The sequence below is a fragment of the Balaenoptera acutorostrata genome, chromosome 1 (assembly GCF_949987535.1).
Source record: "Balaenoptera acutorostrata chromosome 1, mBalAcu1.1, whole genome shotgun sequence".
Taxonomy (NCBI): domain Eukaryota; kingdom Metazoa; phylum Chordata; class Mammalia; order Artiodactyla; family Balaenopteridae; genus Balaenoptera; species Balaenoptera acutorostrata.
This window is the reverse complement of record NC_080064.1, coordinates 91,521,445-91,549,399: the sequence shown is the minus strand read 5'-3', so window position 1 is coordinate 91,549,399 and position 27,955 is coordinate 91,521,445. Positions and strand designations below refer to the sequence as shown.

General features: G+C 36.0%; 1 protein-coding gene across 1 annotated transcript in view; it reads left to right on the top strand.

Moving 5' to 3' along the window:
• The window catches only part of COL11A1 (collagen type XI alpha 1 chain), a 214,494-nt gene that overhangs the window by 38,443 nt on the left and 148,096 nt on the right, over nucleotides 1–27,955 (top strand). The gene's annotated exons all lie outside the window — the stretch shown is intronic.

The window sequence follows — 27,955 nt, the reverse complement described above, 5'->3', positions numbered from 1 at the left end:
CATTGTATACATGTGCCACATCTTCTTTATCCATTCATCTGTTGATTCCATATGTTTTCAACCACTGCTAACCCAAATACCTCTAGCCAAGAGGCATCTAGTAAATAACCAAAGATAGAGGTACTGGAAGCAAAGATTATTGTTATTCTCTTTGATTAATTCTTAACTTTCTAATATATAAACCATATTTTAAATCTTGAAGTAACTTCAGCTGTTTATTTCGAAAAAATCTATTAAGCCACTAGAAAAATAATCTTTAAAAGACTCATTAATGAAACCTTTAGTGAGTATGACAGTGGGTAGTGAAAATAAGTTTATTAAGCTGCTTCGCATCTTGGAGTTTCATGAAAACCTCTGGAACTTTAAACATAACATTTATTTTATATGAAGTGCAGTTAGTTTTGGAAAAGCAAATGCAGATCCTTCACTTTTAGGTTTATCTTGTACTATCTTTGATCAATTAAATAGGGAAACTATTTTTACTTAATAAAATATTGGGAAGGCTTTAGAATAAGAATGTTTGAATTGGATGAAATTTTGTAGTTATCTAATCCACATATCAGAACAGTCATCATACATAAATTCAGGTCTTACTTCCTAAAGTGTATTATTGTATGGCTATATAAAATTTTAAAAACAATGTAGTCTTCTCCACTTGATAAAATGCTATGAAGAAAGTAAATGATTCAGACACACAGATTTTTAAATCGGAATAAAATTTTCTGACTCCTTTTGTGAAATTAGTTCATCTTATCTGAATATGTTTTAAATGTATCTTTCCCTAAAATTTACTCAAATATTTTTCCTTTCATTTTGGTTTATGTTATGGTACCTATCTCGATTTTTGAATCTTTGCAACTAAATGTTTAAAAATCAAACTAAAAATGGCAGGAGATAGGAATGGTACCATGTTTGCATTATTTTAGTGTTTGATAAACAGTTGTAATGATGAAGATGATATAAAAACACCAGTGATTTATTAATCTGAAAACTGGAAATATTACTTCTTTGGAAATAGTATCATTCCACTTTAGATGCAAATTTGTTTAGTGTATATAATTTTGTCTATATACGACCCTACATTTATGCAATGGTACTGTTAATGGCAATAAATGCTAAAAATGTCCATATTTGAATTGAAATCTGAAGAGTTTAAAAAATTCACCAATAAACAGATGAAAGCAAAACTGGAAATATTTTTTAAAGTATGATGAAGTTAGTTTATATGAAAACGCCAAAATGAATATATAGGCCCATAATTCAGATTATATAATTTCAGCATAGCAGAGTGAATCTAAGAATTGATTCTGGAATGAGAAAAATCTGATTTTGAATGCCAGTACCTAGCTTAATTATGTTTCTCTGTGCAATAAGTTTTGCTGGTTTTAATTTCTCAGTCTTCAGATGGGAATAGTAATATAATCTCTCTCTTAGGTATTTATAAAAAATTGAATTTATGTATATAAAATGCTTAAAATACTAGTATTAATTTTATTTATATATATGGTTATATGTTATGTGTTAATTTACTTATGCACTAATATGTAGTTTTCTTCATTATTATAACTTCTTTTTTATCTTACAACTCTGACTTTTTAAATATTCTTATACATTTTGATACGAGTGAGTAACAACGACCCATATATCACAAGTCCTTAGTGGTCTGACTTGTAAACGAAGTGCTTCTTTCTGGGCTACTGCTTGTTTACAAGGTACCTTGTGGGAATTAGATAAATTTGCCCTCTCTAGGCAGAGGTAGCACCTGGATATGGACCTTAGTGAGTGGAACATGGTCTGAGGGGATGAATATTTTCATGCAGGCACAAAATATCCAACCAATCCTAGTCAACAGCCTTGGTTTGTTCTAGTTTAATAATACACTTCAAAAATGTGAAGAAAAGCTAAATTAGAAGAAGAGCCACACTGCCTATATTGATTATTAATAAAATTACTTTTGGAGTCTTATGAAGAGGAAATTTTTTTACTAAATATCAAGTTGTAGCCATTATAACTCCATTTTTCAAAGCATTGCTATTTCCAACTTATTTTTCTTTTGTAACGAATCAAAGTGGGTTACTCCAAGTCTTTTATTATATTTTTAACAATTATCTATCTTTGGGCAGATTGTTTCTTTCTTTTGAAGCAATAAGAGAAATATGATGGCAATTTGAGTGAAAAAGCTTGTTGATGAAATTTTTCATTTTTTCAAACTTCTCAGAAGATATTTTTGTATTCAATTTTCTTTGGAGAAATGAATGAATAATAATTTATAAAAGCTATACTATTTCAGTAGTTCTTCAAGGCCTGAAAACTTACCTTAAAGTAATAATAGCCATCTCAAATATTTTGTTAAGAATTTGATGACTAACTTGTGATGTCCATGTGTCTTTTTACTGCATATATTTTCCAAGGTACATACTTAAAAAATAAAAATTGTATGCTAGTAGATGTAGTTTTTGTATAGAACAGTATGATAAGATGCAGGTAGCTTTCCCATTTATCTACCTTTCCCAGTCTAGATGCATTTAGGTCATAGTCCTTGAGATTTGTTTCTCTATTTATCAAGGTATAATTGAAGTACAATAAGTTGCAAATATAAAAAGTGTACCATTTAATCAGTTGTGGCATATGTATATACCTCTGAAATCAACATCATAATCAAGAAAATAAACATTGCCATCACACCCAGAGGAAGTGTCCTGCATTTTTATGATCCATCTCTTTTTCCACCCTAACCCCAGGCAATCACTAATTTGTTTTTTATCACTATAGCTTATTTGTTCTAGAATTTTTATAAATGGAATTGTATTGAATGCACTCTCTTTAGCTTGGCTTTTTTTCTGTCAGCATACCATTTTTGAGATTTATCCATGTCTTCATATGTATCTTTATTTTGCTTATTTTTCTGAGCAATATTCCAATGTATGAATAAACCACAATTTCTTCATCCACCTATTCTGTTAGAAGGCATTTGGATTATTTCCAGATTTTGGCTACTGCATATAAGGCTCTTGTGAACAATCACGTAAAAATTTTGTGTGGGCATTTATTTTTATACCTAGAAATGGAATGCTTGAGTTATTTGGCAGATGCATGTTTAACTTAATTAAAAAAAAAAAAAACAAAACTGAACTGTCAAATTGTGTTCCAAAGTGACATTAATCCTTTTACACTCCCTCCAGCAGTGAATGAGAGTTCCACTTGTTCTGCATCCTTGTCAGCCCTTTATCTGGTCAGTCCTTTAAATTTTAGCCATTCTAAGTGGTTATGTACTAGTGTTGCATTGTGGTTTTAACTGGCATTTCCCTGATGACAGATGATGATAAGCATATTTTCAGGTTCTTATTGGCCATTGATGCATCTTCTTTTGTGAGGTGTCTTGCCCATTAAAAAAAATGGCTGCTATATTCTGATTATGACATTTTAAGAGTTCTTTATGTATCATGCATACACTTTTTAAAAAACTTAATTAATTAATTAATATATTTAGTTTTGGCTGCATTGGGTCTTTGTTGCTCTCTAGTTGCAGTGCACGGGCATCTCATTGCCGTGGCTTCTCTTGTTGCGACACGGGCTCTAGGTGCGCGGGCTTCAGTAGTTGTGGCACATGGGCTCAGTAGTTGTGGCTCGCAGGCTCTAGAGCGCAGGCTAAGTAGCTGTGGCACACAGGTTTAGTTGCTCCACAGCATGTGAGATCTTCCCGGACCAGGGCTCGAACACGTGTCCCCTGCATTGGCAGGCGGATTCTTAACCACTGCACCCCCAGGGAAGTCCCATGCATGCACTTTGATAGATATGTGCAAATAATTTTTCCAGCATGTGGCTTGCCTTTTTATTTTCTTAATGATGTCTTTCAAAGTGTGAATGCTTTTCATTTTGATAAGTTCAGTTTATCAATTTTGTTGTTCATGTTTTATACTTTTTGTGTTCTAAGAAACCTTTACCTACACCAAAATCACAAGATCTCCTGCTATTAGACATGTTGAAGTTTTATGTTTTACACATAGGTCATGCCTCATTTTGAGTTAATATTTGTGTATGGCATGAGGTAAATGTCAACACTGGTTGATTTTACATAAGGATATCCAGTTCATCAAGCATCCTTTATTAAAAATAAGTTTCCTTTTATTCATTGGATTATCTTGGCTTCTGTGTTAGAAATCAGTTGACTACATATGAGTAAATCTCTTACTGAACTCTCTACTATCCCATTCCATTGATGTATTTGTCTCTCTTTTCACTGATACCAAATCATCTTGATTACAGTAATTTTATAGGATGTTGGAAATCAGGTGAGGTAACTGCTCCAACTTTTATTCTTTGTAAACATTGCTTTATTTAATTTAGGTTATCTGCACTCTGCATAAGTTTTGGAATAGCTTGTCAGTTTCTAAAATAAAATTAAGGTTTTAATTAGGATTGCATTTAAGCGATAGAGCAAAATGAAGAGAATCGATATTTTAACAAACATTGAGTTTTCCGTTTTCTGAGCGTGGTGTGACTTTTCATTAATTTTGGTCTTCTTTAATTCCTATCACAATGTTTCCTAGTTTTCAGTGTAGACATTGTGGACATCTTTTATTCATTTTGTTCTTAGGTGGTTTTTATTTTTATTTTTTTGATGCTATAGTAAATAAAATCATTTTTAATTCTATCTTTCAATATCTTGTTGCTATTATATAAAAACACAATAGGTTTTAAAAATATTAACATTGTATCCTCCAAACTTGTTAAATTCATTTTAATAAATGAGTTATATCAGGTATTTTTTAAATGCAAATAATCATGCAATCTGCAAACAGGGACCTTTCACTACTTTCTATTTTTATACCTTTTATTTATTTTTCTTATGACAATGGATAGGACCTCCACCAAAATATTGAATAGAAGTGATGAAACAGGCATTCATATTTTTTTGTTTTTCTGTTCTCATGTAAATAAATATTCAGTCTTCAGCTATTAAGTATGATGTTGGTTGTAAGTGTTCAATGTAAACTTATCAGTTTGAAAAAGTTAACTACTTGTCTTAGTTCCCTAAAAGTTTTTTATCATGAATGTATATTGAATTTTGTTAAATGCTGTTTGTTTTTATTGCAATGATAATTTTCTTTTCTGTTAGCATACTGAATTCTATTGATTGATTTTCAAATGTTTAAAACCAACTTTTCATTCCTTAGGAAGACCCCACTTGGACATGATATATTATTCTTTTTTTGTTTGTTTGTTTGTTTGTTTTTGTTTTGTTTTTTTTTAAACATCTTTATTGGACTATAATTGCTTTACAATGGTGTGTTAGTTTCTGCTTTATAACAAAGTGAACCAGTTATACATATACATATGTTCCCATATCTCTTCCCTCTTGCGTCTCCCTCCCTCCCACCCTCCCTATCCCACCCCTCTAGGTGGTCACAAAGCACTGAGCTGATCTCCCTGTGCTATGCGGCTACTTCCCACTAGCTATCTATTTTACATTTGGTAGTTTATATATGTCCATGCCACTCTCTCACCCTGTCACATCTTACCCCTCCCCCTCCCCATATCCTCAAGTCCATTCTCTAGTAGGTCCGTGTCTTTATTCCCTTCTTGCCACTAGGTTCTTCAGGACCTTTTTTTCCCCCTTAGATTCCATATATATGTGTTAGCATACGATATTTGTTTTTCTCTTTCTGACTTACTTCACTCTGTATGGCAGACTCTAACTCCATCCACCTCACTACAAATACCTCCCTTTCATTTCTTTTTATGGCTGAGTAATATTCCAGTATATATATGTGCCACATCTTCTTTATCCATTCATCCGATGATGGACACTTAGGTTGCTTCCATGTCCTGGCTATTGTAAATAGAGCTGCAATGAACATTTTGGTGCATGACTCTTTTTGAATTATGGTTTTCTCAGGGTATATGCCCAGTAGTGGGATTGCTGGGTCGTATGGTAGTTCTATTTTTAGTTTTTTAAGGAACCTCCATACTGTTCTCCATAGTGGCTCTATCAATTTACATTCCCACCAACAGTGCAAGAGGGTTCCCTTTTCTCCACACCCTCTCCAGCATTTATTGTTTCTAGATTTTTTGATGATGGCCATTCTGACCAGTGTTAGATGATATCTCATTGTAGTTTTGATTTGCATTTCTCTAATGATTAATGATGTTGAGCATTCTTTCATGTGTCTGTAGGCCATCTGTATATCTTCTTTGGAGAAATGTCTATTTAGGTCTTTCTGCCCATTTTTGGATTGGGTTGTTTGTTTTTTTGTTATTGAGCTGCATGAGCTGCTTGTAAATCTTGGAGATTAATCCTTTGTCAGTTGCTTCATTTGCAAATATTTTCTGCCATTCTGAGGGTTGTCTTTTGGTCTTGTTTATGGTTTCCTTTGCTGTGCAAAAGCTTTTAAGTTTCATTAGGTCCCATTTATTTATTTGTGTTCTTATTTCCATTTCTCTAGGAGCTGGGTCAAAAAGGACCTTGCTGTGATATATGTCATAGAGTGTTCTGCCTATGTTTTCCTCTAAGAGTTTGATAGTGTCTGCCCTTACACTTAGGTCTTTAATCCATTTTGAGTTTATTTTTGTGTATGGTGTCAGGGAGTGTTCTAATTTCATACTTTTACATGTACCTGTCCAATTTTCCCAGCACCACTTATTGAAGAGGCTGTCTTTTCTCCACTGTATATGCTTGCCTCCTTTATCAAAGATAAGGTGACCATATGTGCGTGGGTTTATCTCTGGGCTTTCTATCCTGTTCCATTGATCTATATTTCTGTTTTTGTGCCAGTACCAAACTGTCTTGATTACTGAAGCTTTGTAATATAGTCTGAAGTCAGGGAGCCTGATTCCTCCAGCTCCATTTTTCGTTCTCAAGATTTCTTTAGCTATTCAGGGTCTTTTGTGTTTCCATACAAATTGTGAAATTTTTTGTTCTAGTTTTGTGAAAAATGCCAGTGGTAGTTTGATAGGGATTGCATTGAATCTGTAGATTGCTTTGGGTAGTAGAGTCATTTTCACAATGTTGATTCTTCCAATCCAAGAACATGGTATATCTCTCCATCTAGTTGTATCATCTTTAATTTCTTTCAACAGTGTCTTATAATTTTCTGCATACAGGTCTTTTGTCTCCTTAGGTAGGTTTATTCCTAGATATTTTATTCTTTTTGTTGCAATGGTAAACGGGAGTGTTTTCTTAATTTCACTTTCAGAGTTTTCATCATTAGTGTATAGGAATGCAAGAGATTTCTGTGCATTCATTTTGTAACTTGCTACTTTATCAAATTCATTGATTAGCTCTAGCAGTTTTCTCGTAGCATCTTTAGGATTCTCTATGTATAGTATCATGTCATCTGCAAACAGTGACAGCTTTACTTCTTCTTTTCCGATTTGGATTCCTTTTATTTCTTTTTCTTCTCTGACTGCTGTGGCTAACACTTCCAAAACTATGTTGAATAATAGTGGTGAGAGTGGGCAACCTTGTCTTCTTCCTGATCTTAGTGGAAATGGTTTCAGTTTTTCACCATTGAGGACAATGTTGGCTGTGGGTTTGTCATATATGGCCTTTATTATGTTGAGGAAAGTTCCCTCTATGCCTACTTTCTGCAGAGCTTTTACCATAAATGGGTGTTGAATTTTGTCGAAAGCTTTCTCTGCATCTATTGAGATGATCATATGGTTTTTCTCCTTCAGTTTGTTAATATGATGTATCACGTTGATTGATTTTCGTATATTGAAGAATCCTTGCATTCCTGGAATAAACCCCACTTGATCATGGTGTATGATCCTTTTAATGTGCTGTTGGATTCAGTTTGCTAGTATTTTGTTGAGGATTTTTGCATCTATGTTCATCAGTGATATTGGCCTGTAGTTTTCTTTCTTTGTGACATCTTTGTCTGGTTTTGGTATCAAGGTGATGGTGGCCTCGTAGAATGAGTTTGGGAGTGTTCCTCCCTCTGCAATATTTTGGAAGAGTTTGAGAAAGATAGGTTTTAGCTCTTCTCTAAATGTTTGATAGAATTCGCCTGTGAAGCCATCTGGTCCTGGGCTTTTGTTTGTTAGAAGATTTTTAATCACAGTTTCAATTTCAGTGCTTGTGATTGGTCTGTTCATATTTTCTATTTCTTCCTGGTTCAATCTCAGCAGGTTGTGCATTTCTAAGAATCTGTCCATTTCTTCCAGGTTGTCCATTTTATTGGCATAGAGTTGCTTGTAGTAATCTCTCATGATCGTTTGTATTTCTGCAGTGTCAGTGGTTACTTCTCCTTTTTCATTTCTAATTCTATTGATTTGAGTCTTCTCCCTTTTTCTCTTGATGAGTCTGGCTAATGGTTTATCAATTTTGTTTATCTTCTCAAAGAACCAGCTTTTAGTTTTATTGATCTTTGCTATTGTCTCCTTCATTTCTTTTTCATTTATTTCTGATCTGATCTTTATGATTTCTTTCCGTCTGCTAACTTTGGGGTTTTTTTGTTCTTCTTTCTCTAATTGCTTTAGGTGCAAGGTTAGGTTGTTTATTCGAGATGTTTCCTGTTTCTTGATGTAGGCTTTTATTGCTATAAACTTCCCTCTTAGAACTGCTTTTGCTGCATCCCATAGGTTTTGGGTCATCGTGTCTCCATTGTCATTTGTTTCTAGGAATGTTTTGATTTCCCCTTTGATTTCTTCAGTGATCACTTCGTTATTAAGTAGTGTATTGTGTAGCCTTCATGTGTTTGTATTTTTTACAGATCTTTTCCTGTAATTGATATCTAGTCTCATAGCGTTGTGGTCAGAAAAGATACTTGATATGATTTCAATTTTCTTAAATTTACCAAGGCTTGGTTTGTGACCCAAGATATGATCTATCCTGGAGAATGTTCCATGAGCACTTGAGAAAAATGTGTATTCTGTTGTTTTTGGGTGGAATGTCCTATAAATATCAATTAAGTCCATCTTGTTTAATGTATCATTTAAAGCTTGTGTTTCCTTATTTATTTTCATTTTGGATGATCTGTCCATTGGTAAAAGTGGGGTGTTAAAGTCCCCTACTATGATTGTGTTGCTGTCGATTTCCCCTTTTATGGCTGTTAGTATTTGCCTTATGTATTGAGGTGCTCCTATGTTGGGTGCATAAATATTTACAATTGTTATACCTTCCTCTTGGATCGATCCCTTGATCATGATATAGTGTCCTTCTTTGTCTCTTGTAATAGTCTTTATTTTAAAGTCTATTTTGTCTGATATGAGAATTGGTACTCCAGCTTTCTTTTGATTTCCATTTGCATGGAATATCTTTTTCCATCCCCTCACTTTCAGTCTGTATGTGTCTCTAGGTCTGAAGTGGGTCTCTTGTAGACAGCATATATATGGGTCTTGTTTTTGTATCCATTCAGCCAGTGTGGTTTTTTTTGGTGGGAGCATTTAATCCATTTACATTTAAGGTAATTATCGATATGTATGTTCCTATTCTCATTTTCTTAAATGTTTTGGGTTTGTTATTGTAGATGTTTTCCTTCTCTTGTGTTTCTTGCCTAGAGAAGCTCCTTTAGCATTTGTTGTAAAGCTGGTTTGGTGGTGCTGAACTCTCTCAGCTTTTGCTTGTCTGTAAAGGTTTTAATTTCTCCATCAAATCTGAATGAGATCCTTACTGGGTAGAGTAATCTTGGTTGTAGGTTTTTCTCCTTCATCACTTTAGGTATATCCTGTCACTCCCTTCTGGCTTGGAGAGTTTCTGCTGAAAGATCAGCTGTTAACCTTATGGGGATTCCCTTGTGTGTTATTTGTTGTTTTTCCCTTGCTGCTTTTAATATGTTTTCTTTATATTTAATTTTTGATAGTTTGATTAATATGTGTCTTGGCATGTTTCTCCTTGGATTTATCCTGTATGGGACTCTCTGTGCTTCCAGGACTTGATTAACTATTTCCTTTCCCATATTAGGGAAGTTTTCAACTATAATCTCTTCAAATATTTTCTCAGTCCCTTTCTTTTTCTCTTCTTCTTCTGGGACCCCTATAATTCGAATGTTGGTGCGTTTCATGTTGTCCCAGAGGTCTTTGAGACTGTCCTCAGTTCTTTTCATTCTTTTTTCTGTATTCTGCTCTGCAGTAGTTATTTCCACCATTTTATCTTCCAGGTCACTTATCCGTTCTTCTGCCTCAGTTATTCTGCTATTGTTTCCATCTAGAGTATTCTTAATTTCATTTATGGTGTTTTTCATCGTTGCTTGGTTCCTCTTTAGTTCTACGTCCTTGTTAAATGTTTCTTGCATTTTGTCTATTCTATTTCCAAGAATTTGGATCATCTTTACTATCATTATTCTGAATTGTTTTTCAGGTAAACTACCTATTTCCTCTTCATTTGTTAGGTCTGGTGTGTTTTGACCCTGCTCCTTCATCTGCTGTGTGTTTTTCTGTCTTCTCATGTTGCTTATCTTACTGTGTTTGGAGTCTCCTTTTCACAGGCTGCAGGTTCGTAGTTCCCGTTGTTTTTGGTATCTATCCCCAGTGGCTAAGGTTGGTTCAGTGGGTTGTGTAGGCTTCCTGGTGGAGGGGACTAGTGCCTGTGTTCTGGTGGATGAGGCTGGATCTTGTCTTTCTGGTGGGCAGGTCCACGTCTGGTGGTGTGTTTTAGGGTGTCTGTGGCCTTATTATGATTTTAGGCAGCCTCTCTGCTAATGGATGGGGCTGTGTTCCTGTCTTGCTAGTTGTTTGGCATAGCGTGTCCAGCACTGTAGCTTGCTGGTTGTTGAGTGAAGCTGGGTCTTGATGTTGAGATGGAGATCTCTGAGACATTTTCGCTATTTGGTATTATGTGGAGCTGGGAGGTCTCTTGTGGACCAGTGTCCTGAACTTGGCTCTGCCACCTCAGAGGCACAGCCCTGATGCCTGGCTGGAGCATCAAGAGCCTTTCATCCACACGGCTCAGAATAAAAGGGAGAAAAAATAGAAAGAAAGAACGAAAGAGGATAAAATATAATAAAATAAAGCTATTATAATAAAAATAAGGAAAAAATTATTATGAAAAAATATTAGGAAGAAATTTTTTTTTAATTTTTAAAAATATATTTATTAATTTTTTATAATAAAAAATAAGAAAAAATTATTAAGAAAAAAATTTATTCAGAAAAATTTTTTTAATTTTTTTAAAATAAAAAATATGAAAAACCTTATTAAGAAAAAAAATTTTAAATAGAAAATAAGGAAAAAAATTATTAAGAAAACATTTATTAAGAAAAAAATTCTTTTAAGTAAAGAAAAAAAAAAAAAAAAAGGACGGACCGAACCCTAGGACAAATGGTGAAAGCAAAGCTATACAGACAAAATCTCTCCCAGAAGCATACACATATACACTCACAAAAAAAGGAAGAGGGGAAAAATTAATATCTCCTGCTCCCAAAGTCCACCTCCTGAATTTGGGATGATTCATTGTCTATTCAGGTGTTCAACAGATGCAGGCACATCAAGTTGTTTGTGGAGTTTTAATCCGCTGCTTCTGAGGCCGCTGGGAGAGATTTCCCTTTCTCTTCTTTGTTTGCACAGCTCCCGGGGTTCAGCTTTGGATTTGGACCTGCCTCTGCGTGTAGGTCGCCTGAGAGCGTCTGTTCCCCGCCCAGACAGGACGGGGTTAAAGGAGCAGCTGCTTCGGGGGCTCTGGCTCACTCAGGCTGGGGGGAGGGAGCGGTATGGAGGAGGCGGGGCGAGCCTGTGGCGGCAGAGGCCGGCGTGACGTTGCAGCAGCCTGAGGCACGCCGTGCGTTCTCCTGGGGAAGTTGTCCCCGGATCACGGGAGCCTGGCTGTGGCAGGCTGCACGGGCTCCCGGGAGGGGCGGTGTGGAGAGTGACCTGTGCTCGCACACAGACTTCTTGGTGGCGGCAGCAGCAGCCTTAGCATCTCATGCCCGTCTCTGGGGTCCACGCTGATAGCTGTGGCTTGCGCTGGTCTCTGGAGTTCGTTTAGGCAGCGCTCTGAATCCCCTCTCCTTGCGCTCCGTGAAATAGAGGCAAGAAAAAGTCTCTTGCCTCTTCGGCAGCTCCAGACTTTTTCCCAGACTCCCTCCCGGCTAGCTGTGGTGCGCTAACCCCTTCAGGCTGTGTTCACGCAGCCAACCCCAGTCCTCTCCCTGCGATCCGACCAAAGCCGGAGCCTCAGCTCCCAGCCCCGCCCGCCCCAGCGGGTGAACAGACAAGCCTCTCGGGCTGGTGAGTGCTGCTCGGCGCCGAGCCTCCATGCGGGAACCTCTCCGCTTTGCCCTCCGCACCCCTGTGGCTGCGCTCTCCTCCGTGGCTCCGAAGCTTCCCCCCTCTGCCACCCGCAGTCTCCGCCTGTGAAGGGGCTTCCTAGTGTGTGGAAACCTTTCCTCCTTCACGACTCCCTCCCACTGGTGCAGGTCCCGTTCCTATTCTTTTGTCTCTGTTATTTCTTTTTTCTTTTGCCCTACCCAGGTACGTGGGGAGTTTCTTGCCTTTTGGGAGGTCTGACGTCTTCTGCCAGCGTTCAGTGGGTGTTCTGTAGGAGCAGTTCCACGTGTAGATGTATTTCTAATGTATCTGTGGGAAGGAAGGTGATCTCCGCGTCTTACTCTTCCGCCATCTTGCCCCCCCCATTCTTTTTTTTTTTTTTTTAATTTTATAGGTACTTTATTTATTTATTTATTTATTTTATTTTTGGCTGTGTTGGGTCTTCGGTTCGTGCGAGGGCTTTCTCTTGTTGCGGCAAGTGGGGGCCACTCTTCATCGCGGTGCGCAGGCCTTTCACTATTGTGGCCCCTCCCGTTGCGGGGCACAGGCTCCAGACGCGCAGGCTCAGTAGTTGTGGCTCACGGGCCCAGCTGCTCCATGGCATGTGGGATCTTCCCAGACCAGGGCTCGAACCCGTGTCCCCTGCATTAGCAGGCAGATTCTCAACTGCTGCGCCACCAGGGAAGCCCCCTATTCTTTTTATATAGTGTTGGATTTGATTTGCTAAAAAATCTTTAGGATTTTGAGCCTTTATTAATGAGAGATATTATTGGTATATGATTCTCTATATTTGTAATGTCTTTGTCAAGTTTTGGTGTTAGGATAATACTGGCCTCAAAAAATGATTTAGAAAGTGATCTCATCTGTTTTCCGAAAATTTTTTTGTATGATTGATGTTGTTTCTTCCTTGAATGTTGCATAGAATTCACCAGTGAAAATGTCAGGTGTCAGTTTCCTTTTTAGAAACTTTTAAAAAATATTTAATTTGATTCCTAGATATAGGTTAATTAATTTTTTCTGATTTTTAAAACATCAATCTTGATAAATTTTACACTTAAAGAAATTTTTCTAGGTCAGTAAGTTGTTGAATTTGTTGGCATAAAGTTGTTTGTAGTATTTTCTTGTGTACATTTAATGTCTGTAAGATTACTGGTGGTAACTACTTTTCACTCCGGATAATAATGATCTGTATTCTCTCTCTTTTTTTCCTAGATCAATCAGTTTAAGTAAGCCCTTCAAAATTGTGTTGATATTTAAAAAAAATTATATTTGGCTCTTTTTATTATCTCTCTTAACTGACCTCTTTTCTATTCCATTATTGTTGTTCTCTCTATCCTAAATTTGGAAGAGGAAAATCTTTTTTCTGGTCTTGCAAAGCAGAAAGTCATTATTTTCAGATCCATTATTTGCCAGTATAAACATTTAAAGCTATACATTTCTCTTTAAACCCTGTTTAGCTGCATCCCATAAATGTGTTATATACATTTTTTTATGGTCATTCAGTTAAAATAATTCCTAATTTCCTTTTCTATTTCATCTATGACCCATGAATTATGGAGAGGTAATGTCTAGATACCTGTTTTTCTTAGATTACTTATTATTACTGATGTCTAATTTAATTCTATTTCTGTCTGACAGTAAACGTGCTGTGATCTCATTCCATTCAGATTTATTTACAGGCGTTTGATGGCACAGCTTGTAGTCAGTCTATCTTGGTGAATGTAGCACATGTCTTTAACAAAAAATGTGTTGTGAAATTTTTGGACTGAGTGCTTTATGGTTTTAATTAGCTGTTTTGAAGTCTCTTTTTTAGAGTTTTAACAACTGGGTTATCTCAGAGTTGGCATTTGTTTATTATCTTTTAAAAATTATTTATTAATATATTTTATTTCTTTAGAGCTGTTTTAGGTTCACAGAAAAATTGAGTGAAAAGTATAAGGAGTTTCTATAGGCTTGTGCGCACACACATGCAGCTTCCCCCACTAGCAACATCCCTACCAGAGTGGCACATTGTGGCAGTGGATGAACGTATATCAACACATCATTATCAGCCAAAATCCATAGTTTATATTAGGGTTTTGTACATTCTGCAGGTTTTGGCAAATGTATAATGACATGTATTCACCAATACATGTATACAGTAGTATCTTAGGAAATGGTTTCATGCCCTAAAAATTCTCTGTGCTCCACCTATTCATTGCCCCCTCTCCCCTAAGCTCTTCCGTTTAGGGAAGTTTTTACTGGCTGCTTAGTTTTGGTTTTTCCAGGATGTCATATAGTTGGAATCATACTGTTTTTAGTCTTTTCATGTCAGCTCCTTTCACTTAGTAACATGCATTTACATTCCCTCCCTGTCCTTCATGGCTTGACAGCTGATCTGTTTTTAGTAGTGAATAATATTCCACTGTTTGAATGTATCACAGTTTATTTATCCATTCATCTACTGAAGGACCTACTGATTGCTTCCAAATTTTGGTAACTATGAATAAATCTGCTATAAACCACTGTGTGCAGGTTTTTGTGTGGATATGTTTTCAACCTCTTAGGGTAAATACCATGGAGCATAATTGCTGGATCATATGGTATGAATATGTTTCGTTGTATAAGAAACTGGCAAACCGCCTTCCAAAGGGACTGTACTATCTTGCATTATCACCACAATGAATGAAAGTTATTGCTTCACAGTTTTGGCACTATTTGGATGTTGTCCATTCTGATAGGTGTATAGTAGTATCTCATTTTAGTTTGCATTTCCTTGATGACATGTTGAACGCCTTTTCATATATGCTTACTTGCCATCTGTATATCTTCTTTGGTGATGTGTCTGTGAATGTCTTTTGCCCATTTTTTAAGCAGGTTATAGTTGAATTTTAAATGTTCTTTGTATATTTTGGAGAAGAGTTCTTTATCAGTTGTGTCTTTTGCAGATACTTTCTCGCAGTTTGGCTTGTCTTCTCATCCCCTTGACATTGTATTTCATGGAGTAAAAGTTTTTAATTTTAATGAAGTGCAGCTTATCAATTATTTCTTTCATGCATCATGCCTTTGATGTGATAGCTAAAAAGTCATTGCCATACCCAAGGTCATTTAACCTTTCTTATATGTTATCTTCTAGGAGTTTTATAGTTTTGCATTTTACATTTAGATCAATGATATATTTTGAGTTAATTTTTGTGAAGGGTGTAAGGTTTGTGTTTAGATTCACTTTTTTGCATGTGGATTTCCAGTTGTTCTAGTAACATTTGTTGAAATGACTGTCTTTACTCCATTGTATTGTCTTTGTTTGCTCCTTTGTCAAAGATAAGTTGACTGTACTTATATGGGTCTACTTCAGGGCTCTCTATACTGTTCCATTGATCTCTATTTGTCTGTTCTCTCACGAATACCACATTATCTTGAATACTGTAGCTTTATAGTAAGTCTTGAAGTCCGGTAGTGTCAGTTCTCCACCTTTGTTTTACTCGTTCAATATTGAGTTGGCTATTCTGGGCCTTTTGCCTCTTATTATAAATTTTAGAATCAGTTTGACAATATTCACAAAATAATTTCCTGGGATTTCTTTTAATTTATTTTTTTGGCTGCATTGGGTTTTCATTGCTGCGAGCAGGCTTTCTCTGGTTGAGGCGAGCAGGGGCTACTCTTTGTTGTGGTGCGTGGGCTTCTCATTGCCGTAGCTTCTCTTGTTGCAGAGCATGGGCTCTAGGCACGCAGGCTTCAGTAGTTGTGGCACGCAGGCTCAGTAGTTGTGGCTCGTGGGCTCTAGAGCACAGGCTCAGTAGTTGTGGCACACAGGCATAGTTGCCCCGTGGCATGTGGGATCTTCCTGACCAGGGCTCAAACTCATGTCCCCTGCATTGGCAGGCGGATTCTTAACCACTGCGCCACCAGGGAAGTCCATTTCCTGGGATTTTAACTGGGAGAGTTGACTCTATAGATCAAGTTGGGACAGCCTTACATCTTGGCAATACTGAGTCTTTCTATCTGTGAAAATGGAATATTTCTCAATTATTTAGTACTTCTTTGATATTTCATCAACATTTTGTAGTTTTCCTCATGTAGATCTTGTTCATATTTTGTTATTGTTTTAAATTTCACTCATTTCAGCTCTAATTTTTATTATTTTTTTCTTCTGCTTATTTTGGAATTAACTTGCTCTTCCTTTTCTAGTTTTCAAAGGTGGAAACTTAGATGATTGATTTTCAATTTTTCTTCTTTTCTAGTATTTGCATTCGATGTTAGAAATTTCTCTGTGAGAACTGCTTTTGCTGCATCCTTCACATTTTGATAAGTTGTGTTTTTATTTTCATTTAGTTCAAAAATATTTTAAAATTTTCTTTGAGATAGCACCATTGACCCATGTGTTACTTGGAAGTTGTAGTTTATTCTCCAAGTTTTTTAAAACTTTACAGACATCTTTCTGTTATTGATGTCTAGTTTAATTTCACTGTGTTCTAAGGGCTGATATCATATGATTCTATTCTTTTAAACTGATTAAAGTGTGTTTTATGGCCCAGAATGTGGTCTGTTTTTGTGAATGTTCCATGTGAGCTTGAGAAAAATGTGTAATCTGCTGTTGTGGATAAAGAAGTGTATACATGTCAATTATATCCACTTGACTGATAGTTCTGTTGAGTTCAACTATGTCCTTACTAGTTTTCTGTAGCTGGATCTATTGAATTCTGGTAGAAGGGTGTTAAACTTTCCAACTATGACATTAGATTACTCTATTTCTTCTTGCAGTTATATCAGTTTTTGCCTCATGTATTATACTATGATATTCTGTTGTTAGGCACATACACATTAAGGACTATTATTCTTGGACTATTGACTCAGTATGTAATATCTCTATCTCTGATAACTTTTCTTGTTCTGAACTCTACTGTGCCTAAATTAATATAGCTATTCTTACTTTCTTTTGATTAGTGATAATATGGTATATCTTTTCCATCCCTATACTTTCTTCTTCTTTTTTTTGGAGTATAGTTGCTTTACTGTATTGTGTTAGTTTCTGCTGGACAGCAAAGTGAATCAGCCACACATATACATATATCCTCTCTTCCTTGGGTTTCTTTCCCATTTAGGTCACCACAGAGCATTGAGTAGAGTTCCCTGTGCTATACAGTCTGTTCTCATTTGTTATCTATTTTATACATAGTAGTATATATATGTCAATCTCAATTTCCCAATCCATCTCACCCCCCTTCCCCTCTTGGTATCCATATGTTTGTTCTCTACATTGTGTCTCTATTTCTGCTTTGCATATAAGTTCATCTATACCATTTTTCTAGATTCCACATATATGCATTAATATACAGTATTTGTTTTTCTCTTTCTGACTTACTTAACTCTGTATGACAGTCTCTAGGTCCACCCACGTCTCTGCAAATGACCCAATTTCATTCCTTTTTATGGCTGAGTAAATAGTCCATTGTATATATATACCACATCTTCTTTATGCATTTCTCTGTTGATGGTCATTTAGGTTGCTTCCATGTCCTGGCTATTGTAAACAGTGCTGCAATGAACATTGGGGTGCATGTATCTTTTTGAATTATGGTGTCTCCATCCCTATACTTTTAATCTATATGTGTCTTTATATTGAAAGTAGGTTCCTTGTAAACAAAATATAGTTGGGCCTTGTTTTTTGATCCACTCTGACAGTCTCTGTCTTTTAGTGGGTATATTTGGACCACTGATGTTTAAAATGATTATTGATATAGATGAATTTACATCTACTGTATTTGCTACTGTTTTCTATTTGCTGCCCTTTATTTTTGTTCATATTTGTCTTCTATTACTTTTCTGTCTTCTTTTTTGGTTTAAATTGAGCATTTTTTATGATTCCATTTTCACTATTGTCTTGGCATATCAATTATACTTCTTTTATTACTTATTTTAGTGGTTACCCTATCATCTGCAATATACATTTACAACTAATCCAAGTCCACTTCCAAATAATACTATACTATTTCACAGGTAGTACAAGTACCTTATAATAATAATGTAATCCTTATTCCTCCCTGCTGTCTTCCTGTACACTTTAAATCTTCTATAAGTTACTTATAATACAAAGTTATGTAAATAGTTGTAAATACAATGAAAATGTTATGTAAGTAGTTGCAGGCATGCAGCAAATTCAAGTTTTGCTTTTTGGAACTTTCTGGAATTTTTTTTCTAAATGTTCTTGATCCACAATTGGTTGAATTCATGGATGAGGAACCTCTGGATGCAGAGGGCCAACTGTGTGTGTGTTTGTGTTATATATATATATATTATTTTGAACAAACTGAAACAGATCAATTAAGGATAAGAAAAATAAAAATTTCTGTTTTACCTTTATTCTTTCTCCAATTCTTTTTTTCATTATCTGGTTTCTCTGAATTATATCATCTTTCTTTTCTCTGAAGAACTTCTTTTTAAATTGCTTGAGAGACAAGTCTACTGCCAGCAAATTCCCTCAGTGTTTGGCTGAGAAAGTATTGTGCTTTCACTTTTGAAGGATAATTTTTCAGGGTACAGAATTGTAGGTTTTTTTTTTTTCTCTCAATACTTTAAATATTTCACTTGACTCTCTTTTTGCTTGTATAGTTTCTAAAGAGAAGTCAGATGTAATTACTATTGATACCTTTGTATCTCTGTAGGTAAGGTGTTTTTTCATCTGATTTTTTGAAAATTTTTTTATTATTGATTTTCTGCTGTTTGGATATGATGTGCCTAGTTGTCAGAGGTTTTTTTGGCATTTATGCAGCTCCTGGTTCTCTGTTCTTCCTGGATCTTTGAAGGGTGTCTGACGTTAATTTGAGCAAATTTTCAGTCATTATTGCTTCAAATGTTGCTCTGTTTCTTTCTCTCTTTCTTTTTCTGGTATTCCCATTATGTGTACGTTATATCACTTGTAGTTGTCCCACAGCTCTTGGATATTCTGTTTGATTTTTTAAAAATCTTTTTCTTTTTTGCTTTTCAGTGTTGGAAGTTTCTATTGTCATATCCTCAATCTCAGAGATTTTTTCTGAGCCACGTCTGGTCAACTAATAAACCCATCAAAGACATTCTTGTTCCTATTACCATTTTCTTAATTGTTATGGGTTTGTTTTTGCAGGTTCTTTTCTTGTCTTGTATTTCCCACTTAAAGAAGTTCCTTTAGCATTTGTTGTAGAGCTGGTTTGGTGGTGCTGAATTCTCTTAGCTTTTGCTTGTCTGTAAAGCTTTTGATTTCTCCATCGAATCTGAATGAGCTCCTTGCTGGCTAGAGTAATCTTGGCTGTAGGTTCTTCCCTTTCATCACTTTAAATATATCTTGCCACTTCCTTCTGGCTTGTAGAGTTTCTGCTGAGAAATCAGTTATTAACCTTATGGGAGTTCCCTTGTATGTTATTTGTCATTTTTCCCTTGCTGCTTTCAGTAATTTTTCTTTGTCTTTAATTTTTGTCAGTTTGATTACTATGTGTCTCGGCTTTTTTTCCTTGGGTTTATCCTGCCTGGGACTCTCTGCACTTCCTGGACTTGGATGGCTATTTCATTTCCCACGTTAGGGAAGTTTTCGATTATAATCTCTTCAAATATTTTTCTCAGGTCCTTTCTCTCTCTCTTCTCGTTCTGGGACCCTATAATGCGAATGTTGTTGCGTTTAGTGTTGTCCCAGAGGTCTCTTAGGCTGTCTTCATTTCTTTTCATTCTTTTTTCTTTATTCTATTCCATGGCAGTGAATTCCACCATTCTGTCTTCCAGGCCACTTATCCGTTCTTCTGCCTCAGTTATTCTGCTACTGATTCCTTCTAGTGTATTTTTCATTTCAGTTATTGTATTGTTCACCTCTGTTTGTTTGTTCTTTAATTCTTCCAGGTGTTTGTTAAACATTTCTTGCATCTTCTCGATCTTTGCCTCCATTCTTTTTCCGAGGTCCTGGATCATCTTTACTATCATTATTCTGAATTCTTTTTCTGGAAGGTTGACTATCTCCACTTCATTTAGTTGTTTTTCTGGGGTTTTATCTTTTTCTTCATCTGGCATGTAGTCCTCTGCCTTTTCATTTTGTCTATCTTTCTGTGAATGTGGTTTTCATTCCACAGGCTGCAGAATTGTAGTTCTTCTTGCTTCTGCTGTCTGCCCTCTGCTGGATGAGGCTATCTAAGAGACTTGTGCAAGCTTCCTGATGGGAGGGACTGACGGTGGGCAGAGCTCAGTAGAACTTTAATCCAATTGTCTGCTGATGGGTGGGGCTGGCTTCCCTCCCTGTTGGTTGTTTGGCCTGAGGTGACCCAGCATTGGAGCCTACCCAGCTCTTTGGTGGGGCTAATGGCGGACTCTGGGAGGGCTCACGCCAAGGAGTACTTCCCAGAACTTCTGCTGCCAGTGTCCTTGTCCACATGGTGAGCCACAGCCACCCCCTGCCTCTGCAGGAGACCCTCCAACACTAGCAGGTAGATCTGGTTCAGTCTGCTACGGGGTCACTGCTACTTCCCCTGGGTCCTGATGCACACACTACTTTGTGTGTGCCCCCAAGAGTGGAGTCTCTGTTTTCCCCAGTCCTGTTGAAGTCCTGCAGTCAAATCCTGCTAGCCTTCAAAGTCTGATTCTCTAGGAATTCCTCCTCCCGTTGCCGGACCCCCAGGTTGGGAAGCCTGACGTGGGGTTCAGAACCTTCACTCCAATGGGTGGACTTCTGTGGTATAAGTGTTCTCCAGTTTGTGAGTCACCCAACCAGCGGTTATGGGATTTGATTTTATTGTGATTGTGCCCCTCCTACCGTCTCATTGTGGCTTCTCTTTTGTCTTTGGATGTGAGGTATCTTTTTTGGTGAGTTCCAGTGTCTTCCTGTCAATGATTGTTCAGCAGTTAGTTGTGATTCTGGTGCTCTCACATGAGGGAGTGAGTGCACGTCCTTCTACTCCACCATCTTGAACCAATCTCCAAAGACTTTCTTAATTTCTGTGATCTCTAGCATTTCTTTTTGATCTTTGAAATTCCATTTCTCCACTTACATTATCCATCTATTCTTTTAGGTTGTCTATTTTTTCTATTAACATTCTTAGAATATTAAGAATAGTTTCAAGAAACATTCCTAGTCTGACGATTCCAACATCCTGCCATATCTGGTTCTGATTCTGATGCTTCTTCTGTCTCTTCAAACTTTGTTTTTAGCCTTTTCATATGCCTTGTAACTTTTTCTTGGAAGACAGACATTATATACTGGGTAAAAGATGCAGGGGGAGGGGAAACATTCTATAGTCCTATGATTAGGTCCCAGTATTTTGGTTAGCCTATGCCCCTGCATTGTGAAGTTCACCAGTGTTTTTCAGTTGTTTTTTCTCCTGTCAGTGGGACAGGAAGTAGATGAAGATGTATTTTTCTTCTCCCACATGGAAGGCTAAAGGGGCTGGATTGGGGTATTTTCCTTTCTCTGGTTAGGTTAGGTTCTAATAAAACCCCCACAGGTTAGAATCTGGGTAAATTGTTTCTGCCTGAGGGCAGGTCTTGTTAAGAAGAACAGAATGCCCTGGTATATTTCAATATGGTTTCTTTTCCCCTTCTGGAAGCATGAGGGGATTTTTCTCCAGTATTCACTGTGAAGCCTGGTAGAGCTCCTGGTGGTAAAACTCAGAAGGTGAGTGTCTCCTTTATGACTGGTTCCACTGGAGCTTTGAACTCTCAGAGTTTTGTTTTGTTTGTGTGTGTTCAGGAGCTATTGTGAGACTGGTATTGATAGTTTTAATCTCAGTTCTGTTCTCTCAGTTTTAACTAAATTGGTTTGAGTTCATTACACATGTATAGTTCTGGAGATAATTTTATATTTTTGTGGTTTATACACAAAGCTAGGTGATTTCCTATTTCCGTGTATTCACTTCAGATTCCCTCCATGTCTTCATGCATTTTTTATTTTTTTATTTTTTTAGCTTGTTCCTTTGTCCAGAAACAGGGTTTCTGTCAAAGTTCTAGCCACAGCACTGTTGCAGTGCTCAGCTACTGGCTTCCACTGTAGGGACAAAACCTCAAGGGAAACACCCCCCGCCTCCCCCCAACACACACACAGATAACATCATATGCGGGTTTACTTCTTCAAGGTCAAACCCTCCTTCATAACCTACCTGCTTTTCAGAGTTCTCAGGGAATTGCTCATTGCATTTTGTTCAGTGTTTGTAGTCATCATCAGCATGAGCATTGGGCTGTAATGGGTTTACACTGTTATAGGAGTACTGCAACTTCCAAAATATAAACATTTAAAAGTGTTAATTCCTTATTATGAAAAAATGTATATTGCTATGAAGGCTTATGCCTGGTACTTGGCTGTAGTCTCACCTTCAAAATCTCTAAAATTGGTAAAATTCTAGTATCACAAAATTTATCTCTAAAACCTTCTTGCCCTGGCTCCTCTGGATCTTCTTTAATTAAGGGAAAAAAGCAAGCTATCACTATATTTAAAAATTATCATTATGCGATTTCAATCTAGATTCTAAACTGAAAAACATAATCACTAGTTATTTCTTTAATTATTTTTTTCTTTATAAATATTTAAGATCTTTCATAAAATATAAACTTTAGGAGCAAAAAAGTAGAAGTGAGTGAACACGGATGATAAAGTCATTTCCATTGTTTCACTTGGGAAATGAAACATGAAGACAAAGGTATCATTCAGTCTAATAAGTAAAGAAATGGTTAGATGAAAAAATGTTATGATAATGATTATTAAGCTTTTTTAAATTAAGCTTTTGCCTTTTTCAACCATATGCATGGTAGTTAGCAGCATTGACTCGAGTCAGACAGCCAGGGTTTGATTTGGAACTTAATCAGCTTGAAGATCATGGGCAAGATACTCAACCTCTCTATGTCTTTTTCCTCATCTGTAAGATGGGATAGCTGCAGTAGTTAACTCATAGAGTTACTTGAAGATTAAATGAGTTAACATTTATAAAATATTCATATGTGTGTCTTGCAGTACTGAATGTTTTATAAGTGCGTGTTTGAAAAAAAGCTTTCTTCTGTTGATTATTTCTGAAACTAGGGTAAAACAACAGATATGGCTAACATAGGAGCCACATTTAGCTTTGTAAAAGACACTATAGTTTATTTTAAAGAAGGCTTCAGTAGCTAAAAGAAAAAATAAAATGTCATTCTGGAATGGGATTTTATTACTTGCTCTGTCAAAGTAACATAGAGTCTGCAAAACAGAAAAACAAGAAAGCTTTGAGTTTACCATGGCTACTCAGTTTTGTTCTTGTCCTGTAAATCTTTGGTTAAGATGTACATTTGGGAATGTAGCTGTGGTTCTTTTTGTAATTTTTGAAACACTGTCTGGAATCAGTTTTGTGATTCATGTTTTATGGAATATAGTAAGACATCAAAATTATTTATTTATAAATTTCAGGAAATAATGTACAATTTTAAGAGAAGTAACAAATGTGGATACCAAACATGAGGTACAAATTTGATAGAGTTGATGTTCAAACACAGTCCAAGTACACATTGATTGTAACAAACACAACTTCAATGCAAATTAGAGTTGAAATCCCAAGGCACACCACACACGCATGTAATATTAGGGTTCAGCAACAACACTGCTTTACAGACTCACTGGATTCATGGACATGTTGAATTTCTCTAATATACAGAACAATGATGCATATGTGTAGTTATTTCTAAAAGAGGATCTTATGGCTTTTATGCAGAAATAGTCCAACGTATCTACATGACAGTATCTTGTAGTAGTAGTTTTATAGAACATATTTTTTCTTCCTGACAGTAACAAATTTAGAAATTGTCAGATTTCATTTAGACTCAGTGTTAATAATCAATTATTTACAAAGTTGTGATGGCAAATATGATTTTTCCCTTTGGATTTTTCTGCTTTGGGGAGATATTTAAGTTTTCCTACAGATCACATGCATGAGTAGATCAAGATACAGCATTAGTTTAATCCTTTTTTGAGAGTTATTCTTAGACAAGTCTGAAAGGAGCTTCTGCTTTTGCCTTCTGGATGTGTAATTACGTTCCTTATTATTGCACACCAAGTTGGTATGACAAGCGTGGTGAGGGACAACACACAAGAATGTGCTGCGTTATTTATAATCAAGCTTCAGCGATGCTGTAGGACTTTTCCTCAGTTCTCCATTCTAGACACCACTGTACTTTATTGTATAACAGCCACATGCTATCCTGTTGTCATTCAGACTATGATTAAATCTGTGCCACTGTAGTGTGATATGCAGATAACAGCTTTTATTTTGTGACTCTACTGATAATTTACTGTAATTTCATATTTAGTAGGATTTATGGTTGAAATTGTTTCAAGAAACTCAATATAGCATTTGAGGTGGATTCAGATTTCAGAAATCTATAGAAGATCCAAAGTACCACTTATACATGATATTACTTGTCCTCTAATAGGATCATTGCCTTGTTTGGTTTGTTGTCTCTTTTTTGATTAGTGCATGATTAGGTTATCTGCTGCCAGCAGTGCACAATAAAGTGTCACACATTTTGTTTTGTCCCTCCCTTTTATAAGTTTTATCTCTGATTACTTGTCTTCTTTTTTCCCGTTTAAGGTTTATTATTAGTTTGTGGCATTTTATTAACTTCCCCCCAAAATAAGCCATCTTGCAATGCATTCTTGTTGTCACTGTCTGTTACCATGTTGTTTTATAATTATCTATTAATATATAGCTTTCTCATTAGACTATAAATTTATTGAGAGCAGGATTTATATCCCCTTAATTTAGGTACTCCAACAGTGGCATCAAACACAAAGTTTGCACAGTGTTTATAGCCAATGAAGATTAGTAAATATATGAATGAGTGCTGTATCTGCAAGTGGTTAAGGCTTTGTTAGATGTGTCTGGGGGGAGAAGGGGCAGAGAGAGGTATAGGATAGCATATGTCATTTGAAAGTTAGGTGTTTATTAAGTAGCTGACTATTCTCTGTTGAAGCAGAATAAATATTATATGGCAAACATTGTGCTTAAATAATTGATGTAGCGACACAAATAAATAGTTGTAATAAGATATGATTCTGCTCCTAATGAAGATATAGATATGTTCAAGGCAGAAAATAACTGTATCCAAAATGATGAAAAATAAAAGGGTATTTAAAGATGAGGGAACCTGTGCAAAAGATGAAAGTTTGGAATGAGCTCAGCACATCTGAGAATGCAATTTGCTTTGGGGGTATTTGGGAGATGATCTGGTAGGATGAGTTAGGGCCTGTCTGTGGACTGCATTTTATACCATGCTGAGGGGGTTGAACTTTAAACCATAGGTCATAAGAAGTTTCTTTAAGTAGAGGAATTAAACATTGAGATTTGTTTTTTAAAAATTCTTTTTGTGGCAGTGAAGGAGTTAGTCTAGAATCAGAAGAACCTGGTGGAAGAAAACACCAAAACTGATATGTTGAAACATTAGTTCAAATAAAAGGTTACGTACAGTAGAGATAAGGCCATGACAGAAGAAATGGAGAGAAGGGTCTTGCTTCAGGATGCTAATGTGGGATAGAATTGACAGGTCTTAGGGGCTGACTGGGTATGTGGGGTTAAGGGAGAGAGGAATTTAATACTTTGCGCTTTACATAAGGTATTAAATAGTCAATGTTTCCTTCTTAAAAACATGAACTGTTTGGAATTTTAGCTAAATTCAAAAGTCTTTAGTTCTCTTTTTTACGATTGATGAACTATGTGCTTTTAATGAAGCTTTAAAAGGCCATAGGATTATCCTGGACCAAATAATCTTATTTGAACATCTTTCTATATACTTCTGAGCTTTATAGTAAAAACATAGGTAGTGTGAAATTATTATTAGCTCAAAGAAGTAGAATAAGAATGTGATAAATTATTTAAATTATTTTATATTTTTTTAGGAAGTAATTTTTTTAAGGCATGACCTAGTTCATTTTGGTTTACAATATGACTATATAAAGTTCTTAGAAGAGTGGCAGGTATACAATAAGTGCCAGTTAAGTATTATTTATTATTATAACTATTAGCATTATCTATTTCTTGGTAAATTGCAGGAGGCTTTTAATGGATCTCCCTGTGTCTGTCTGCCCATCTGCTAGTCTGTTCTCTAAGCAGCAAGCCTAGACTAGTAGGCATATTCCTGTCAAATAGCACCTGGCTGAAAGAATGAATGAATCAGTAAAGAATGTCACTTCCTTGTTTATAATTGTCTGGTGGCTTTTCATATCATTTAGAGTACGCTAAAGTTCTTTCAATATTCCGTAGTCTCCTGGGTGATTCATCCACACCCTCTGCCCCTTTTTTCTGACTTCATCACTGATTCCTTAGCCCCCTGCTCCCTCTGACCCGCAAGGCATCCCATTTTGAACACATCAATCATGCTCCAGACTTGGGGTCTGAGCATCCACTCGTCTTTCTGCCTGGAAGGCTTTTCCTTAGATATTTCTATGAATTTTTTACTTCCTTAGTTCCTCAGTTGTCTCGGTCTCAGCGTCCCTTTATCAGCAAAATCTTTCATGAACACAGTTTGTAATATAGTATCTTACTTTCTACAATCTCTCCTATCCTGCTTTATATTCTTTACAGCACCTATTACCCTGATACTGTATTTTGCTTATTTTCTCTTTCCTTCTCTGGAATGTAAGCTCCAAGAGAGCAGAAGCTTTGTATTGTATCCGTAGTGTCTACAACACTGCCTGAAAATAGTTTTTAAATGGATGAAATAAATATGCTTTCTAGCACTTATTAATTCAAGGAGTATAGATCATCTTGGCCAACAAGGAAGCAGGAAGAAAGATTTGTTACCTTTTTTCTAATCATTTTTTCTTTCCTCGTTTTCTTTTATTATTTTTTTTTGTGGAATAGAGCCACATTGATAGTTCTCTTTCAGTAGGAATGTTTGTTAGAAAGTATAAGATAAATGTGCCCTTTTTGTGGTAGTGTTTTATACAACTTTAAAGTTTTAAAGAATTGCATTTTTTGTAATACTTGGTAAATAGTTGTTGAATTAGTAGTACATTCAAGTAACATAGGATCACTACTTATTTTCTTAAAACTGATTTCTTAAGCTGATTTTGGGACACAGTGAAATATAAGGACTGTGTGGGTAGCAGTTCTGTCTGTGATTATGTGGTTTTTCTCATTTTTTCCTTTGAATTATAGTTCAGATGCAATCTCTGATGCATTTTTCAATTAAACTAAAATTTGAAGCATTTTGGCAGCTTTCCTTTTCCACACAAAATAGTTGAGAAAGAATCATAAACAGTATAGAATGTCTGAAAAAAAAACTATGATGTGAGTTAATGCCTTGGCAAATTCAGAAGTCTTAGTAGGCAAGAAGCATATTTTTTCAATTAATCTTCTGATAATGTCTACTTTTTTGAGCATTTTATGCCATGTTTAAGATTTAATGTCAGTCTTGTTCCTGGATATACAATCACAAACCTCTTCCAAGACCCACCATACTTTTCAACAAAGCTCTTATATCTAATGTGAGCAGAAGTTTTAGTGTCCAGGGAATATCTTTTGGAAACATTGTAGAATTCTGTTAAGCTATTGCTTTTACAGTGGTACATGCTGGAAACTGTTTAGCTGAATGTATTTTTCTTTCTCTTCTATTATACTTTTTCCTTATGGGCTTTACTTACAGAATAATGACTTTAAGTCTTCTGAAACTCAACTGTTTTGGAATTTATTTATGGAACGAATAAAAATGTATTCTCCATCAGCATTTCTTAAATTTTACAGTCTATAAACACATCTAGAAGTTTAAGCTCAAACGTGTGTTCTCCTTTAATTGGCTTCAAGTA